The sequence below is a fragment of the Anser cygnoides genome, chromosome 2 (assembly GCF_040182565.1).
Source record: "Anser cygnoides isolate HZ-2024a breed goose chromosome 2, Taihu_goose_T2T_genome, whole genome shotgun sequence".
Classification (NCBI taxonomy): Eukaryota; Metazoa; Chordata; class Aves; order Anseriformes; family Anatidae; genus Anser; species Anser cygnoides.
Genome location: NC_089874.1, coordinates 133,601,352 through 133,621,590, shown reverse-complemented (window position 1 = coordinate 133,621,590; position 20,239 = coordinate 133,601,352). Strand labels below are relative to the sequence as shown.

The following is a 20,239-nucleotide window of genomic DNA, read 5'->3' as shown; positions in this document are numbered from 1 at the left end:
TATGATGTTCAGTCAAAGAACATCTCATTTTGTTTATTGCCACAGAGTCATCTGATTCTGCTGGAACAAAGCAACCTTGATCTTGCTTTAGTCCATTTGGCAAGATGCTAACAAATATCTTGATCTTATTAGTACATCAAAGGAAAATAAACTTTTTTAAAGAAGTTATTAAAGAGCAAAATTCAAAGAGGGGGTTGCTCATTTACAACTTTCTGTTCTTAGTTTAATTTTGAGTACGAGATGCACAGTATCCACCGCCACTCAGTTTTCCTGAAAAAGGATGTTGGAGTTTTGGCCACAGCAAAATGCTTTCAAACAATCAAGTTGTTTTTAGAAAATAGTTACAAATTTCCATCTAGAAATGTCTCATGTTGGAAACTCACACGCAGTGATTGGAAGTGGTGTATCTGTGATGGTTACTGAAGGCAGCCCTGGCCAGTTCCCCAAAATTTAACTGCAAGAAGGAGCCCTTGGAGCTGGTGCGCCAGTGATGTGTGCTGGTGGCTCTCAGGCTGACCTGGTAGGACTGCTACGAGGGCGAGAGGGGGCCCCTGTGGGACTGCCAGCGAGTCACAATTAATACTAATTGCGTGGGAAATCATTGTAATGCTGTGATGGTTCATCAGGGACCTGGAATGAGTTCAGAGTTGCGCTGGACCCAAGGACTGCGTGTCTCTTGCTGTTTGTCACTAGAAGAAAACCGTTCATTGCTTACTGCGGTGTTCAGTTGCAGTATTTTAAGGTCTGAATTATAATTACTGTGAAGAAATGTGGAACGGCTACCATGTATCGTGTAGCTTGGCTTGGGAACATTTGAGTTAAACTGTGAAATTCCAGTTGGTCTCAGCAGGGATCGCCGCTCACTTCTCTGCAGGCAAGGCGAGATAACTTCTCATTTTCTGATAGAAAAGAAAACAAACTTGGAGTTACGTGGAATGTATGCAGTGCACACATGAGAGTCTGCCTTTTAAGAGGGAAAAATATATATATAAGCATGTAATTGTGAAAGGTTTGCCTCTTAGAAATGCTGCCACCTTCCTCTCTGCATACTGACAGCTGCAAACATCTGCCGGGAAGGCGACCTGTTGCCTCGTCACACAATTTTTCGGTGAGGAAAGTGCAGTGCCTTCTTGAGCAGGAAAATGGCATTGTCACGTGGAGGGGGTGACCGGCCAGCCTGGCCAGGAGCTGTGGGGAGTGCGTGGCTCCAGAGCCCCGTGGCAGCGCAGCATCGCCGCTGCGTCCCGCGGCCACGAGCGGAGGTTTGGGCAGGTGGGTGGCCTTTGTAGCGCTGGCCCTGCTGTGTCACCAGCCTGCCACTTCGTCGCAGCCAAGGCTTCGAGTCGAGAGTTGCACTTGGGGTGACTCCTCCCCTGCTTCGGATGCTTGCTCACGCAGCCACCCACGGCCCCGAGACAAAAAACGTGTGAGGCGAAGCGGGGAGCCGCTGCCACGGCCTTCACCTCCCCTCCGGCCACCAGCTCCTCGTCACGCAGCGAGGCTTCGGCTGATCAAAATTACACTGCCCCTTTCCCCGTCTCCTCTCATCGGAATAAGCGAGAAGAAGGAAAGGAAAAGTGCGTGGCTGTGCATTAGGGTGTCTTTGCGATAGCGCCCGCTGCCAGGGCGGACAGAGGCGGCTTTGTGCGCGGGCTGCCGCGGGCTGGCAGCCGCCAAGGTGGAGGTCCGGCCGCGCATGCAGAACCGCAAAGGGAAGGAGGTCAGGGCTGGAGCTCCTGGAGCTGCATTTCCCGGGCTGCTGACAGCTCCTCCTGGTGTCCTCCGCACGGCAGAAACGGGGGCCTGGACGCGGAGGTAACGCTTTTATCCCTGTGGTGGCACGGCGGTGATTGCCGCTGTCTGGTTATTAATTAAAGCGCATGTGACACAGCGCAGGAGAAGTTTGGAGTCGGCGGTGCTCTGTAGGAGAGCAGCTCCGTGGCTGTCGTGCTGCAGCTGGGGGTGTTTGGAGTTGGTCTGATCCCTGTGTGAGGGTTTGGCTTGCATTACAATCAGCGAGAAAAATCTGTGTTCCCGTCAGAGAGAGAAAAGACCGTTTTGTCTCGTGCTTTCTTTCTTACTTTCTAAGCCAGAAGCTACTATACATATGCAACGTTAAACGGGTTTTGCTAACAGAAATACATTAACATACAGCCATTAGGCAAGGTAAATACTTCTTCCTATTAGCAGTTCCTCACCCCTGCAGGTACTCGGGGTGCATAAACTGTTCCGTGCAGTGGGAAAAAAATTAACATTTGTTCCACACACCTCAGCAGAAAGAAAAATGCATTTATTATTTTCAGCCGCTTTGGAATAACTAAGAGTAGGCAGACTGTGCCAAACAGATTTTGTGCTGGTGTCCAGTTATTTCTCCTGTGTCCTTACTACTTCAATAATATTTTTAGTGCCTTTTTTGTTGCTGTTGTTGTTATTTTTCTATTTTTAAAATGAAGATATATTTTGTCTGAGCAACTCTCAAGGTCTTTCTTGCTGTCCTTATTGCTGTTTGTTCCTTACAGTTGTTAACTATATTCCTGAGAGTTTGCACTGCTGTTTGGGGATGATAATAAGCGTGGTGGTAGAGGTGAGCACCCAGTAGCTGCTGCTCATGCTATGTGCCCCGGCTGATGTGCCTGCAGGCACAAACACGAGCACTGCAGGTCGCTGATACAGCTCCAGGTTTGCAGTGATCACTGTTACAAGCAGTGTTTGAAAGATACTGGGATTTTGGGGGGAGATTTTTATAAGGGGGGATCAGAGAGGAGGAGAGTGTCATTTGCACACTGCAGGGCTCTGCTCTTTTTTTCCAGCATGTCTGTGCCGGCTCTTTTGATCGCCTGGGATTTGGAAGGGCGTAGCTGGTGCCTCCTGTTCGCCTGGTGGCATGTACCAGCCCCAGGGGACACACACGGCTCTTGTGCTGCTCCTTGGCCTTAATCTTCAGGGAGCAACTGTTTCAAGCAACGAACGCGTTGCCTTGAATGAGAAACTCTGGAAAACATCCCACTAGTGACAGCAGCAGCTGGTGCCAATCACCCTGGGCATCCGTCTGCCAAAAACAGTGGCACTGGCTGGGTGGCTGGCCAAATTATCCAGCTGTGCAACCGCTGGATAACTGAGCGGGCCAGCAGGTGAGGAAGTCTGGAGGAAACCACATTTGTCTGTTGTTACCCCCAGGAGAGGGAGGAGTGGAGCCTGAGATTAGATGCTGAATGATCTTGGACTTCCTGGGGACCAGCAAGGGTGGGGATCCCAAACTGGAGCTCATCTGCAGAAGCCAAGAAATGGAACCAGAATGGTTAAATTGGCTGCAATTCACACCCATTATTCAGCAGATGCTTTGCTGTAGGCACTCATGTCAGGAAATAAAAATGTACGTGGATAAATACAGTTTTCAGTTAAATCAGAATTGGTCAGTTATTACCGTGAATACACTGGGTTAGGATGGTGTAGAGCCTGTTGCTTTACTTTACAGTTTATTTCACTGCTATGTTTTGATTGGCAAACAGTTACATGGTCTCATTCTCTATTAGTTGGAAAAAGTGAAACAAATTTGTCTCCCACACATCAAACTATCCAGCTTAAAGTTCATGTGCTGAATGCTGCATGCCTCATTTATACGGCGGCATTTATAACCCATTTCCTCTGGAGTACATGACACTAAGGCAGGGTCAATTTAAAATAGATAGCTTTTCCTTACATAGTCGACTTTCATCTATTGTATATGTTTCTGTAAACAAAAAGATGCAGCAGTTTGTGATGGACATCAGCACAGGCACGGCCTTTGCGGTAACTTCTTAACCAGAGCATCATCTTTTTTTTCAGCACAGAAGCTTTTGCTCCCTGCCTGGGACATCCCGTATGCAGACCCGCGTGGGCATTGCTGTAAGGTAAGGAACACACCCACCGAGGGTCGGGAATTATAATCTTTCTTTCTAATTTTGCATTGCTGCCGAGTTTCCATGTGAGGAATTAATTCACTCTGCATCTGTTTTGCTTTCAGAAGGATTTGCATGTGTTTGATAGTGACAAGCATGTGATCAAAATTAACTGTTTATTGTGTATATGATAATGTGCCTTAAATGATACCGAAGTTTACTGTCGTGCATACCTTTTTTTTATTTTTTGTCCTGCGAGCCTCAAGCAGCCCCTTTGGGGAGAAGGCCACGTAGGCCTTTGGTGCACCTCTTTGTGCAGCAGGTCTCTATGCATCAGTTGCAGTATTTTATTCATTTATATTAAAAGAAGAGAGTCTGGTGTGTTTCCTGACTCCTAGGAATGCCACCACTTTGTCCTTCCCCTGCCAGCTGTAGTGTTGTTTTCCTGCTCAACTCCATATTTACTTCCTTTCCAGATTCTCTCCTCAGTTCCATAGGGTCATATAGCATTGATTGTCTTCTTCTTTTGGGGAGAATTTGGCTTCCTTTAGTGCTACCAAACAAGAGGGTGGTGGGTCTTCACTGTCTCACTCGGCAGCAGCCCCTGTCCTCTCTGTGTGCCTCCTACAAGCGATCCTATGGTCGGAGCCCTGTCCTTATCTCCTCTCCCAGCACCGACACGCGTCACGCTTCAACCCACCTTGTGCACCGAGCGAGCAAGTGAGTGATCAATGAACGGAGAGTCTGTTTGAGATGCAATGACTGGAAAATGTGTAGCTCTTCTAAATGTGCGTCCTGTAAGACAGGCTTTCATGCAGTGCTAGACGGACAACACGGCTAGCATGGGTACTGCAAAGGCCAGGCATGTTAGCATAGTATAGCTGTGCTGCTTAATCTGCTTGTTTAGAGACACCCAGAATATTTATCTTAATCATCTGTTTCCGCTGCAGAGTAGGTACAGGAGGAAATACCACAGAGAGCCCTGTCACTGGGAAAGCGCATCATTTGAATGTGCAATGTAAATATTTTAACTAACTGAATGTAAACACTGTTTTGCCTTCAGTATGGGAAAAGGCTGTCACAGTCAAAAAAGAGCTGACATAAAAGTGACCCTGTATAGAGGAGATACAAAATTGCATTCGCACATTATGGTAATCAAAATAGAGTGCTTAATGAATTGCATAGTGTGAAATGAATTACAAACACAAATGTGCCTGACACAAGATGATCGGAAGTTGCTGCTGCATTAGCTTGAGAAGGAAGGACTTTTGTGATTGATGGGGATCTGAGGTCATGGGAGGGCTGATGTGTGCTACAGGGAGGCTGAGGACTCTGGAGGAGAGCTTAAACCATAAGTATGCTCTGCATGTCTCCATGCCTCTGGCTATGACTTATTTTCACCATGCCAATGGAGTTAATGCAGAAGTTTCCAAGGATTAGAAGCAACAAAGATAGATAGACAAGTAAGAAGCACCTCATTTCATTCACCCATTTGTTGTGGAGTTTTTTTGGTTGGTGGATTCAAAGGAAAGCAGAGTTGTTAGGAAGCTCAGAGAGGTTGCTCATTAGCTCTACCTACACTGGTTTCTTAAGTGCTTGAGGACAGGGCTTTAAGGATGGCACTTGTGTCCGAGTCACAAAAGTAGATGTGAGCAATTGTGAGATGACAACATTGCAAGTGATATTGAAAATCATGCCATTGAGAAATTTAGGGACATGCTGGAAAATGAACTATAAACACTTGGTGCTATTGCTTGAATGTGGAGACCTGGAATATATAAAGAAACAGTCTTGTGGCTTTTTATTTTTATCATGGACAAGATGGTCAATTGCTATGTGATAAGAAACCAGACATGGTTTAACCTCCAGTGCTGAGTTAGGTCCTGAAAAATAGTGGTATAGCAGAGATCACAGAATCCTCCAGATACTACTCAACCTTATCATGTAGTAAATGCGAAGAAGTAGAGACCCTACTGGTCATCACCCATTCCTCAAATTCCTAAGGAGGAGAAATGTCTGGAGGTGATTTCTTTGGCTGTGCCTTCTAGCCTGTGGATTGTTAATATCAAAAGAGGGTGAAATGGGACAGAGGATTTGACTAGACTCCGTTGCTTATGAGAAGTTAGTTAGATATTATTTCTGTAGGCACAGATCTATGTAAACATCCAAGCAAGTAAGCTTTTGTTGGCTTTTTTTCATAGCTGAGAGATTTATTTTTTTAAGATTTTGTTTCTTATATTACAAAAAAAGGTTAATATGTATACATCTATCTTGGATGTACTGCTACTTTGCTCAAACAGCTGGAAACAAACATTTGCACATAGATCTCAGCTAAAAATGTCATTCCCTAGTTTAAAAACCTATATTGCGTTTTGTCATTCTCCTTGTTAGGGAAGGAACTATCGAAACACAATGAAAAGACAAAAGGGAAAAGTAGTCCCCCATGATAAATGCTTACAGTGGGAGCACAGATAAATCATGACCAGTGTAGCCTAAGTGGCATCGTCTGCCATTGCTGCTGTAGCCAAAGGAGCAGATCTATTAAGAGTAAAAATTATCCAGAGAGAGCAGAAGAAGCCAAATAGTCTAAGTCATCAGTAAAGAGAGGAATTATTTTGAGTATAGAGTATTTTTTTTTTGTGAAGGTGCAAATTGTTTTGTGTAGATGAGACTAACTTAGACATTATTCTTAAATAAAACTTCTGTTGCCTGCAAATCAATCATTTTATGCAATAACATCATGTAACTATTCTCTCAGATGTAGATAAACCAAATCTTCTTTACCACTCAGACAGATATATCAATTTTCATGGGAAAGCATTGATGCATTCAGAAAAAGGAACTTCTATTTTCCCTTTAGGAATGGGAAACTCACAAGCTTTTCTTGTTTTTCTTGTCTTTTCTTTTTTTAATTAAAAAAAAAAGAAAAAAAACTGCTTGCTTTAGCATGGGGGAAAAGGTAATAACAGATTAGTTTGTAGTACTGGATTCATAGCATTGCTCTTCTGAAAGAAAATAGTGCTATTTGAAAAAGGACTTTAGATGGTTGATGAGAGGGAGAGAATTTAAGAGGAGGGAGGAGAAATGCAGCTGAAGAATCTTTGGAATGACACTGTAAACTTCAGGGAGGAAAGGAATTAGATAAAAGAATCTGTGAGAGTGGAAATAATAACGTGAAGGGGAACAGATTGTGCTGGTGAGATCTTTTGGCCTAGGTTTTAAAAAAAATTCAGAATATGATCTGCAATCTACATCTTTGTTTGGGAAGGGGAATGGGCATTTTTCCATTTATGGTAAAATGGAGTAATAATGTCAGCTGTTAAAACATTTTAAAATCAGCTTCAAACCGATTATTTATTGCAGTGTTAAAGGATAGACTGTTGTGGTCAGAAGAAAGAGAGGAGCTGGAATCAGTCCCAAAAAGTGCATGAAAGGATAATTTATATTTCTCTTCCAAGCCAGAAACTCTGTGAGTGAGGAGCAGTGGGACTGCTAGTCCTGTCCAGCTCACTCTCACTCAGTTACGAGACTGTGTTTTTAGGAAGCCTTTTTGGATATAGAAGTAAGTGAACAAATCTCAAGGATCAAATCTCTAGGTGGAACTTGGTAGCCTCCATGAAATCCAGGGATAAATAAGATGTTTATTTTGAGTCTGAAAGTGCCATCTGAGGCTACATTTCTGAGGCACGTGAGGACCATGGCATCCCAAGCATCTCTGGCATACACCTGAGAACTGGCTTTTGTAAGGTGGCATTTCTAGGGAGGGTGGCTGGGCCGCACGGGAGCCGCCACACCGCAGAAGCCACACTGTGGTGCGGAGTAGTCTCTGATCTTTGCCTACCTAGTCATTTCTAATGGAAAGACTGGATGGAGCACAGTCTTCAAATTTAAATCTGCGTATGACCTGGTCCGGGTGAACAGCAATAACTTTCAGCATTAGGTAAGTCTGTCTGTGAGATGAACTTATATTTAAGCTGCCGTAGACTGTCACTAGCTGTAGACAAGCCACTGTCATCAGACTAAATTAGTTTCTTAGCTCTGCTCTTGTGGCGCAGCCAATTCCTTTTCAGTGTATGTCAATTAAGCAGAGTATGCTCTAATAATATTTTACATTTACACAGCACCTCTCATCCGAGAGTACTTTATAAATCATGTATATTCAACACCACTGACCTTTCACAGTCCCTTGAGTGCAGGAGAGCAACCATTTTACAAAAGCAATACAAACCATAGGATTTTTTTTTTCCTCTGGAATACTGGGGTGAACCCATTTATTATAGAATAAATTATGTTTTCTAAGATACAGCTCCAGTTTTTAAAGATCCTTATTGAAAACTTCATCAAGATAAGGTGCATGATCCTATATTTTGTGTACAGCATGGACAAAGAGCTAATCCATCTTCCCAACACTGGACCTTCAGCATCAATTCAGTCTTGCCTCTAAATGAACATAAAAGTGTCAACACCTCTATGCCTTGACTGTCATTTTACCTGTAAATTGTCACCTCTTCTGGCAAGAATACATCTGATAAAAATCTTATAGTCTGCATTCCTTCTCAGCTGTTGAGGATCCTCCCAACTCAGTGTAAGAGGTACAGCAAAGTAGATACAATAGAAAACCCATTAAATCTCCATTGAGGGGTTCAAATGTAACTCATCTTCCAGGATATCAAGGTCAAGAAAGTGAGCATGGCTATGTGTTGGGCCAGCATATGCAGAGGAGAGATGAGCAAGGCCAAAGGCACAAGAAGGAGGAGGTAAATGGTGATGCATTCATCATCAGTTCCTGGCATTCAGTGTCCCTTCCCATAAACATTCAGAGGGTGATCCAAAGCCTGCTGAGGTCCGTTTGTGTCTATACTTGCTGCATTGGAGCTGCAGGGGCTGGCAGTGACCTTTAGGGGAGTGTGTGAGGTCCTCAATCTGCTGGAGCATCCTCCCTGCCATGTGCTGAAGCTCAGCTGATCTGCAGGACTCCTTAGGTGAGGGAAAATTCCCTCTATTTACTTCAGGAAAAAACTCCAGGGGAGCTGTTTTCCTTAATTTTAAAGAAGTAAAATGGTAGATACGCAGTCTGTTATGTTACGGTATTCACCAAACCAGCAGTTCTGGAGGTTAATTTGGGCCTTATTTAATCTGTTGTTCTAAGCAGGAGAACAGCAACATTTCTGTTTTAGTTGTCCAATTCAACAAATGGATTGTAAAACTGCATTTAACTGTGAATGCCATGGATGGTAACTCAGTTAATAGCAGATTAAAAGAATCTTTAGTTTTTCGGTGTATTGTTTTGCCATTTATCTCTCTTCATAGCTTGTCTGGGTTTAATGTAGTTTATTCCATTTAGGAACATTACTGATACAAACCCCATTAAAGTAGGCATTATAGTCCTTGTTTTGATTAGCACTCAAGGCCACTAGATAATGATGCTTAAAAAAATCTCATCTTTCTCTCGTGGTCATTAGCACTGTGATCACCCCAACCTTCCTATGGCAGTGTCTTTTCTTTTTCCCCCTCTTTAAATCCCAGAATCAACTGTGAATGCCTTTAATGTGGTCTGTGACATTTGAACTGGAACATTTATCTCAGAAATAACAGTTTGTGTTCTTTTATTACTAATGCTTGCAAGAAATCAGATCTTCATATGTGAGACATGGTTAAACACCAAATTAGTAGCCAGTATTTTACAAAGCTGTGTTATTGGGGCTATATATTTCATGGTGAGGCTTTCCAGACTTTCAGGTATGTACGTGTTCTTCTCAAACAACACTCTGACTACAGAAAAAAGTTTGCACCTCTCCTACCAAGCTAGCGAGCAGGACCATTTCAGTCCCAGACTGGTATAGGCAATTAAAATAATTTCCTCACATCACATTTTAAACAGTGACATGTAATTCTAGGACAAAGCCTCTCAGCACCTCTTTCCAACATTCATCTGTGCTCAGAGGATGAGCAGCTGCTGTTACATGCTAATGCCTTTCGAGGGTGAATGCCCATTTTAGGACATTATTAACGCTGTGCAAATGGGTGAATTTTCCAACCTATTGCACAGAGTTGATGTCACGTGCTGTTCCCTTTACAAGTTTTAGTGTTAAGCAAAAAGAAAGGCATGATGAGAAAAATGATGAGTTTGAAGTGTCCTGTTAGGCCTGCTGGTTTGAAGGATGGGGAATCCATTATTACATGCTGTGGGCATGGGGAGCCTTACAGGTGTGTGAAGTTGCTGGTCTCTAGGGGCAGAAGGCTACCTAGGGTAATTTATCAGCTCATTTTACCAGTATTGCTGCATTTTACATGCTGTAGGTGAACACTAGTGTACATGAAAAGAGGCACTTACCTAGTCTTCATGCTTTATTCTTAAAGACCAAAGTATCTGTGTCTTTTCACTACTCTCCAGCTGCAGGTGCGAGAGCTCGACAGTCTCCTGAGGTCCTTTGAGCTACTTGTCAAAGCCTCAGAGCAGGCTGAACACTTGTTTTCATGAGCGTATTTCTATACAGAGATAAAAACTGATTTATTTTTTTTTCTCTCTCAAAGTCCTGAAGAGCATAAAGATGCGTGCACAAAAAAAGCACGTCATATGGAACGCCATCGGAGATAAGCCTTGGCTTATCACTCTACCATATTACTACTGATGGCACGTTTCTGGCTGTAGCCAGGCTCCTGGCCCCACAGTGGCCCAAGCCACTGAGCAGCCATGGAACAGCCTGGCTTGGGGAATGTGTCTGTGCCAAAGCCACCAGCCCTCAGGAGTTAGCCCGGGCCCACGGCAGGTCATCTCACACACCTTTCAGGTGGCATAAGCTGAGGGGCGGCGTGAGAGCAGGGGCAAGTGGCCTGGAGTGCCTTCTTTCATTGACATGATCCACCAGTTATTCGGGCTTAAAAAGAAAGGGAGCCAAACTTTGTAGAAAATGTTTGTAATTTTCATTGCACTGCTTCTACGTTCTTCCTGTCAGTATAAACCTTCTGAGTACAGAGGCCCCTTTTGCCCTTTTATCATATTGAGTCACTTAATCTGTACTCCTTTGGTTTGGGGGTTTCTTGAAGAAATTTGCTCACTGGGGCATCCAGTTCTGCTCTATTTCTACTGCTTGTTTTGTCTAGCCTTGCTCAGAGTAGATAGCTAAGGCCACAGTTAAAAAGCATTAACTTGTTGGTATTTTACCAGCAGTTACACATGAACCAGGCTGAAGAATGAGCTTCAGAGTGGAATAACACTGGATTTAGTACTCAACCAGTCAACAGCTTAATTTGCTTTTCCCTGTTACTATTTTTACCTAGATTGTTGCCACACTTAAATTCAAAGACATTTCCCAGTATCTATACAACAGAAGATAACCAGATCTCTGGAACATATTATCATAATAAAATCCATTTAAAAATATTTTCATCCTCACTTATGAATTCCTGATATAAGGAGAATAAATTCCTGCAGTTTGATTTCTTCTTATTTATTTAATTTATATGCTATTTTAACTGTGAATGAGGCTTTACGAAATCACAGGGTCACAATCTTTGTCCTAAAGAGATTGTAGCTGAAATGAGACACAACATATAACCAATGGCTTCAATAGACAAAGCAGGATTACACCAAACAAAAATGAGTCGTATTGTGTACGTTGTATACATTGTAAGCTTGTGATAATGCTATTGTTTGGAAAATACCTGTTTGTCACCCCTGAACATGGCAATTATTAACAAAACTCTGGAGTAAAGCCATCATTAGCGCTTGATCTTTTAAACCAGAAAACCTGAGACACTAGTGAGTAATTATTCCTTTCTTAAGAGGCAATTAATTTGAAGAGCTGGATTTGATGGAAGCAGTCTTCAGTCTGCTGAGAGTCTCACACACACTCTCGATGGTGTGGCCTCCAAGGATCTTCAGTCTGTTTTTAGACCCTTCTTCTAGGCTAATGACATTAACTTTGACTTCAGTGTTTTATTACATAATGAAGGGTAAGACCTCTTGGAGGCTCCAACAGGACTTCCACACTTCCTTCACTCTTCATTGAGGGTACATGGTGGTTAGAGTCACAGGATAGCTTAGGTTGGAAGGGACCGTTTAGTTCCAGCACCCCTGCCATGGGCCAGGACACCTCCCACTAGACCAGGTTGTCCCAGCCTGGCCTCAAGGCCACACTTCGGGGATGGGGCATCTACAGCCCCTCTGGGCAACCTATCTCACTACCCTCACAGTAAAGAATTTTGTCCTTATATCTAATCTAAACCTACTTCCTCTTATTTTAAAGCAATTACTCCTTGTTCTGTCACTACGCTCACTGACAAAGAGCTCTCCAGCTTTCCTGTAGGCCCCTTTCCCTTCTCTAGGCTAAACAAACACAGGTCTCAGCATTTCTTAATAGGAGAGGTGCTCCAGCCCTCTGATCATCTTTGTGGCCTTCCTCTGGATCCGTTCTAATAGGTCCTGGTCTTTTTTTATGTTGCAGACCACAGCACTGAATGCAGCACTCCAGGTGGGGGTCTCACGAGGGAAGCAGAGGGGGAGAATCCCCTCCCTCGCCCTGCTGGCCACGCTGCTTTTGATGCAGCCCAGGATGCGGTTGGCTTTCCGGGCTGCAAGCACACATTGACAGCTCACGTCGAGCCTTTCGTCCACTGGTAGTCCCAGGTACTTCTCTGCAGTACTGCTCTTAATCCTCTCACCGCCCAGCCTATACGTGTACTAGGGACTGCTCCGACCCATTTGCAGGACTTTGCATGTGGTCTTATTGAACCTTGCTGAGGAAGAGTTCACTGATTTTTAAGTAAAGGAGTGTCTTAGTACACACATGTAGAGGTCTATTTCTAAAATTTAGTTAAAAGTATCCTACTCATACTTTGTTTCTGGGAGTAGGCCATAATTGTGCACTATATTGTTTGAGTATTCCTCAAGTAGAACAGGTGACCATCATCAGGTAAATAATGTATGTAGTTAGATCAAGTCCTCAGGTTTTATTTTGACATTTGAATAACAAGGTGTTTTTTGAATGGGACTTCTGGATGATGAACTGAGGTTTGCCCACTATTTTCAGAGCTCTGCTAAAATAGAGCTGATCTCATCCAATCTTCAGAGCAGAGGAGCAGGTGACACATCAGAGGTCAGAGCAACGTGGGCTGGCAAAGGGTATGGGGTTGGAAACCTCCCCACCTGCTCAGTCCCCTCTGCAGGAGAGGCCAGTAAATTGCTCAGATGCGGAAGAGGGTTGGTGTACTTACTCACCTACCCCACAGGCTTCTTGTGTGGCTAATTAGTCAATATTTACACATTTTGTGAAAATGCTTTAGAAATGCCAATTATGAATTATAATTCTCTTGCAAAGTTGATTGGGAGTCCACATTTGCATGTTGAGTCAGGCCATGGGAGTAAACCTTTCAAATAATGTCTCATTTAAATGCCTTACCTATTCCTTATCTCCTGCATGCTTTTTTTTTTTTTCAAAAGGATGATGAGAAGCATTAGTTTACCCTCAGGAAAGATCAGGTCTGACTGTTTTTAATAATGAGTTATGTACTTAGTCACAGTAGGTAAATTTACAAACCAAGCAGGACACACTCAGAGATCGATTCTGTCTGTTCAGCAGATGGCTTTACACCATAGGCATCAGGACGAGCCTGCTGAGACTTTAAAACAAATACTTCTAAGTAACATTGCCCATAAGCCTGTTAATACAGTGGCAATTCCTATTTTAAACTCTGCCGAGCTCCTACTTTATTTATATCCTATCTATTTACTGAGGTATAATAGATTTACTCTGGGAAGAGACTAAATCTCAGCAGACTTACACTGAAGGCTGACATTTAAGTTTCAACTTGCTTTCACAAGATAGTAACTAATGCTTAGCACTAACCACAGGGTATCTGGATATTTTTTTCATAGTAGCACACCGGTAATGAAGACAAAGGCAGAACAGCCTACAAAATAACTCCATGACTTGACTTAAAATTTTGAAATTCCTGAGACCTCAGTTGCAGCAGGAATACTTTTGTATTATTTTCTAAGGTGTCTGCTTTTTCTTGTAACATTGTTTTTTTTTTTTTCTGGTCTCTCTAATTGAATAATAAAAAGGTTTATTATTTATTTTATTTTGATGTAAATTGGTTGAGCGAATAATAGCCTCTATTGCAGTTTTAATATTTTAGCATGTGGATACTTATGTTAATGGTGCTTTAAATAAAAAGAAACCTGCAGTTGCACTTACTTCCAGAGATGGCACCACTTCCTGTTTTCAGCTTTTATATGAGAACACAATTGGGCCAGAAGTTCCCTGCATACCTATCTCTTTACAGTAACATAAAATTTTAGTGAGGAAAAATTGCAGGGAAATGAATACTTCATTTTAAAAGGTTCACAAAGGGAAAAGAATGTGTTTTGGTTCTTGCTTTGTATTGTTTTGTTTTGTTTCTGAATTCTTTTGACAGTTGTTAGTCCTGTGCTTACACACGTATTCTGTAGCTGCATGGGGATGTTTAACATAATGTTGGTATGGGCACACGCATCGATGCTCCGCAGATGGGTCTTAAATATTCAGATGATGGCCAGATTCATGTGGTTTTATTTGCTTCTTCTCTTCTCTGAGTCCTAAACATCATCAGATAATTAAACATTATAGGGTCTGTGGTACTGAACATTTTGGAAAATCTGGTTATTCCCTTTTGGTTTTGCCAGCTGGAAGGACTGTGATGCTCTGGCATTGTTCTGCTTGCAGAAAATAGTTCTTTTGATACTGGATTGAAATGTTTCATCCCTACATAAATCCTTATTGCTTTCTAACAAGGATTTAGTGCTAATACTATTCAGCACTTCTGTAAGAAATGATTATAGAGGAAAATGTATCTGTTTAACACTTATGTATACTGGTATGATATTCAACTGCAAATTAAGACTCCCACATTTTGGGAAGTGCCTGCAGGCACCTTCTAGCCTCACTGTAGCAGAGACCAAGCCCTCCCTCAGCTGCCCACCCAGAAGCATTTGGGATGCCCTGGGATGTTTTTCCATGTCTCTAATCACTATTTGGGAAGCACGAGCATTCCCTGTAGGTCCTGTGCCATCTCTGCCAGCCGCATCCAGGTGCTGTGGGTGTCACGGGGAGTTCTCAGTAGCACCTGAAGCCTCTGCGTGTGCCACGAGCCAGTGCTGTCAGCAGAGGCTGCAGAGCGATGGAGGTCACCGCAAGGCAGGTATCGAGAGGCAGGCTTCATCTGCCTAGAGGCAGGGCACAGAAAGCTGCTTTAAATGCTGTAGGCTATGTCGCCTGGCTTCCAGCTGCCATGCCAGAAGGGCAACCATCTCCTGCCGTTCCTGCATCAAGTTGTCCATCTCCACTAAAGTGTCTGCCAAGGCAAGCCAGAAAGCTGCATCAGGGGAAAACCAGTGTCCCTGAGGCTAGGCAGCACCAGCATACTGGAATAAATTGGGCATCCTGAAGCGGCTCAAATGGCTATCTTTCTGAGACAGCAGTACGTATTCCATGGTAACTGGCTTATTTTCTCCACCCATTCGGGCAGACCTTTGAATTTTTCATCATCATTTAGTCTTTTCCTTGCTTTCACTTCACCTGTGTTTGCCAGCAGTGCTGTCTTTGCCTGTTAGCATTTGTGTACCAGCTGCTGTGCTTTTTCTTTTTCTGGCAGTTTCCATGCAGATTTTGCTTGCTGTTTTCCCAAAACATTTTTGGTGCACATCAGCATTTTATCTGTTTGAATGCACTAGGGAATGATAGGAGCCATGATCTATTTGGGTCAGCACATGCTTGTGTGTAATGATTCCAGAATGAGGGATTTTTCTAAGAATAAATTCCCCCTCACCAGTCTGGGTTCTCATTCTTGTCCACATAAAATCCATTAGCTCCCTTCTGCTATTTTTAGGCTTGTGAAACTGGGATAAAGTGAGTGGAGTCTTTCTGTTGTTTTTGCTTTCTTTCAGCCAAACTTAGGCTTGTGTTTCTCTTGTTGGTTGAATAACTCATTGAAATAGAAAGGCAAGTAGTGTAGCGACTGCTCCAAACTAAGGTCTATGGTCATGTGTTACTTGTCAGCTGAAAATCCAAAAAGGGCTCTCTAAAAGGATGTTACGGTTGTTTTTCTGAAAGTAGCACACCAACTAGATACTGCATCGAAGAAAATAGAGAGCTGCACGACCTCTGCTTTTCAGGCAGTTAGCCAGATGTTCGTCGTAGTCAAGAAAATCTTTCAACAAAAGCAAAAATTAATTTACTGTTGCTGCCATCAAGTTAACCTGTAAGTGTTTCAGCTTTCAATAACTAGCGGTCACCCTCTTGATCAGTGAATGCTTTCTTTTCAAGACTGTCCCATTAAACTGTTTTCCATTTGCAGAATCTGATTACTTTACAATAAAATTTTCTCCCTAAGCAATGGAAAAGGATGGAAAGACGTTTGTTCACCATTAGTGTTAGATTATCCATTAAAATTAGCCATATTCAGGGGGGCATTACAGAAGGCCTGAGCATGGCACAGAACAAGGATAAAGCAGATGAAACACTGCTTGGTGAAGTCGTTTCCTGGTTGTGTGGGAGCAGAGGCAGCGGCTGCCTTTGTGGCATGTGTGCAGGTGGATGCAGGTAGAGCTGCATGTGTGTGTTCGTGCCGTGGTCACACCTGCACAGCTGAAAGGCTCTAAATAAGAGGTGGATACTGCTGGCCAGCCACACACACCTTTCAAGCTGCTTTTCCCCTCGTATATCACCGGAGTAAGACTATTCTTCTTCTTGCCGGCTCTGTTTTGACTTTCTCTCCTCTCCCTGGAGAACAGTTATCCTGTATCCGATCTCGGTTTTCATCAAATTCCCGTATTGTTCTTTGCCCTCAAAGCCTTAACAAGACCAATTTCTTTGGGGGAAAAAAGTAATGATTGGGTCAACACAAAACCGAAAAATGGAAGAAGAAAAGGCAGGCGGTTATTGATTGTGGGAAGTGATGTGATGCTCCGCATGTCTCGCCTACCAGCAATTGCTTGTCTGTCATAATGCTTTGGCAGTTCTTCGCTCAAAGTAGTGGTAAAACTTTGTGCAGTGGGATTGATGTACTTATCTTTATCTCTGCAGTGCTACACATATCGTAGGTCTTCCTGCTAAAGTTGTGCTAATGATAGTAACAGGGGAAAGCACAGAGGCAGGGTAAGTCTCACAGCATCAGTGATTCTTAAATTGCAGAAAAATTGATGCCAACAGGCAGCAGAAAGAGCAGACTAGAGGAAAGGGGGAAAAAAAAAGGATTATTTTTTTAGTCAGTTGATTGTGAATGAGCAAATTGAAGTTTACAAGGTACAGGCCCAATTCGGTCTTCTGATTCTTTCTTAAGAAGCAAGAGGTGTATTTTTGTTAGGGATTATGAGTTATTCTTGTTGAGGAAATGCTCTGTTTATTCCAAGTTCATAGTGCAAAGTGGTGGTTAATAGATAACATTCAGACTAGAGATTTTCCTTGAAATGACATGAGAAGTTTTCTTTCATGAAGTCCATTTCCCGTCACAGATATTTTCCTGCACAGATCTCCATCAAATATCCAGCCATCAGGAGAAAGAGATGAAAAATGTAAACTGTCTTTGCTGGATACATAAGTGCAGTATTCATGCCTAGCTTTATGGGGTGATTCTTTTCCATAGTGTATGAACCAAACATCTCAATTAAACCTCAAAGGAGAAGACCTGTTTTTCATTAGCTCTGAAGACGTTCAGAATTGCATTAGTTGCAGCTCATTAGATCTTATAATCGTATTTGCTGTGGAGGGAGTGAGGGGTTTGGGTGTGCGTGGAGGGAACCCTGCTCATGGATCATTCCCATAGGATTGCAGATTAGCTTTTATTGCCTCAGTCCATTGGGATCAAGTCCAAAGTTTTATATTTTACTCTTCACAGCAGGAAAGCTGGAGAAAAAAATGCCAGCAAGCGAGTGTTGGGGAAGGAATTAGTTTGATTGGTTTTATCTCATTACCCCACGCTGCTCTGACTGGCAAATGGGATGCTGTGTGTGCCTTGGTGTGGAGGGGATGCCACAGGATGTGCTGGAATATCACAGGCAAGTCATTGTTTGCATTTGCCCCAGTTCTTTCCCCACCCATTACCTATTTCCAGTAGGAGCAACAGAATGATATCACTGTGCCCATCTTGGAGAGAAATTGCAATGAAATGGTACAACAGCAGGAGACCTGTGTTTCCAACCTGAGGGAGGAAAGAAAGATGATGTAAATATGGCACTGGCTGGGGACACCAGGTATCTGGGATCAGTTCTCATCTCTGCCAAAGGTCTCTTCAACAGCCATCTAATCCTTCTCTGTCTTGGGCTTTTTTTCAGGAGAAAGAAGTTATTTACACAAAGATTCTCTAGTGTGCTGCATTGGCCTTATCTAGATAAAACATAAGCTCTTCAGGATCTGTAGCAATGCAGAAGGTCTTGCATATGTGCGCTGAATAATTAAGAGAAAAGCTGGCATTTCTAATGAAATGCAAATGCTAAGTTGAAAAATCACTTTACTGAATGGAGTGAAGAACAAGAAATTCGAACCTGAAGTAGATCTTCAACTTTACGAAATGCACGACAATGTGAACACTTTTTTTTCTTTAAATTTGTCTATCACTAAGCTAAATGACTGACTGCTACTTCCAATATTGCAGAATATTACACAGCTCAATTCTCACTAATTCCTTTTTCTTTGAGATTATTTAATCTTAAACATAACAAGCCCTTCTTACGGAATTTGTGCTTTACCTCCGTGGACTTCCCCTTGGCTTCCCTGGAACACTCCTTTCTTTCCAAGTTTTAAACTATATGCTAGTGTTGGCACTCAGTAATGTGGGCTTTTTAGTTTAAAAAATATTTTGTTTAGGTTTTTCAAAACTGGAATGATTTTGGTGTGCTTCATTTTGGGGGGATCTCACTCAAGACGCATTAAAAGGCCCTCATACCCAGACATTTTGATACGAGGCATTTTTAAAGTTTCTCGGCTTAGGTATAATTAATCTCATTATATGTACTAAATTTTTACCAATGTAAAAGTTAAGTATCTAGTCACTGAAAGACATCTAATGTTCTCCTGTGATAAGTACAGAGGTGAGACCTCTCAGCTCGGATCCTTTAGATAGTGTCTGAGTGAGCAGAAGCCTGGTTTTAGAGATTCAAACACACAAGTTGAAATCCACCCTTATGAAGTAGTCTTTCTTTAAAAAGCATCCCACTTCTGTAGCAGCATTTCATCACAGACAATCAGAGCATTGTGTTTTGCTACTGCATACTTTGCGAGCTTCCATATCTTTAAAAGTTCAGGGTCTTTTGGAAGTTGGAGGTAGCCTCTGGAAAAGTACTGTCTCCCCATTGTGTTTCCTGGGCCTGACTGAGACATCAGTTTGAAAAATGGATAAGACTGCCATGGAGTTTAGAGGTCTTTTAGGTCAGATCGCAGAGGCAGTCTCTGTGTGTGCCTACTTTGTGAGTTAATTCCATTTCCATTATTATTACCTGAGTTTGCAAAAGGGCTGCTTGAACCACTTCACACAGAATGTTGTTGCACTGCAAAGGCTAAAAGGGCACTTGGCATGGTAGAATTATAACCAGCAAAGTGCAATTATAAACAGGCTGTGTTTAATAAGAAATAATATCTAGTTCCCGGAAAAGCAAAGCTATCAGGAATAATAGTGTCAGAGCTGGAAAAAACTCCACAAAGACAGCTTTCATTTCTATATGCTCTAAAGTATGCAGTAATCGTGGTCTAATTACCTCACTGCAGCCAGAAAGCAATATGGGATAGTGTGGGGGTGTGGGAAAGAGAATAATATGCTACAATTAAGCTGTAGTCTTTGGCATGGTCACTCATCAGATAAAGCTTTTCTGCTGGAGCATTCAAGGCAGTCATTACTTGGCTGCTAAAGCCTGGAGAAAATATGCAGTGGAGTTCCTGCGAGCTGTTTCACAGAGGCTTCATTATCAGTTTCTTCCCCAGCAGCTGCCAGGGCTCTGTGCTTGAAAGCTCTGTCCTCAGCGCTGGTTTGTCCCAGCTTGTGCTGGGGGTTTGCAGGGCCGGTAACGGGTAGTTCTCTTATCAGTGACACAGGGGTAATGTTGTCACCCACCCTGAAATGAATTTGTGAGCTCTAGGCTGTTAGTTTGAAATAACGTTTGTGTAGGACCTGATTTATAGCATCAGATACCTTCAGCAGAGATTTGTGAGCGTATGGCTTATACACAGAAAGACCCTGTGGACGTGGCAAATAACAGTGCTAGCTACGTGACAAGTTAGGTGTGTAATTATGCACATTTATTAACCCCTGGTTGCAGGCTCTGCTTTGCAGGCACATCGTCACGTTCACATGCAATTATGCTCACCCTCCTTTGAAAATCCAGTTTTACA

General features: G+C 42.8%; 1 protein-coding gene across 4 annotated transcripts in view; it reads left to right on the top strand.

Annotated features, from left to right (window-relative positions):
• The window catches only part of PAG1 (phosphoprotein membrane anchor with glycosphingolipid microdomains 1), a 112,998-nt gene that overhangs the window by 59,784 nt on the left and 32,975 nt on the right, over nt 1-20,239 (top strand). For 2 of the 4 annotated variants that reach the window (XM_048068285.2, XM_048068286.2), the window contains one exon: nt 3,826-3,890. The gene's annotated coding sequence lies outside the window, so the exon portion shown is untranslated. Of the gene's footprint in view, nt 1-1,415; nt 1,816-3,825; nt 3,891-20,239 lie in introns of those variants that run through there. The other 2 variants (XM_013172415.3, XM_048068287.2) reach the window with 2 other exon arrangements.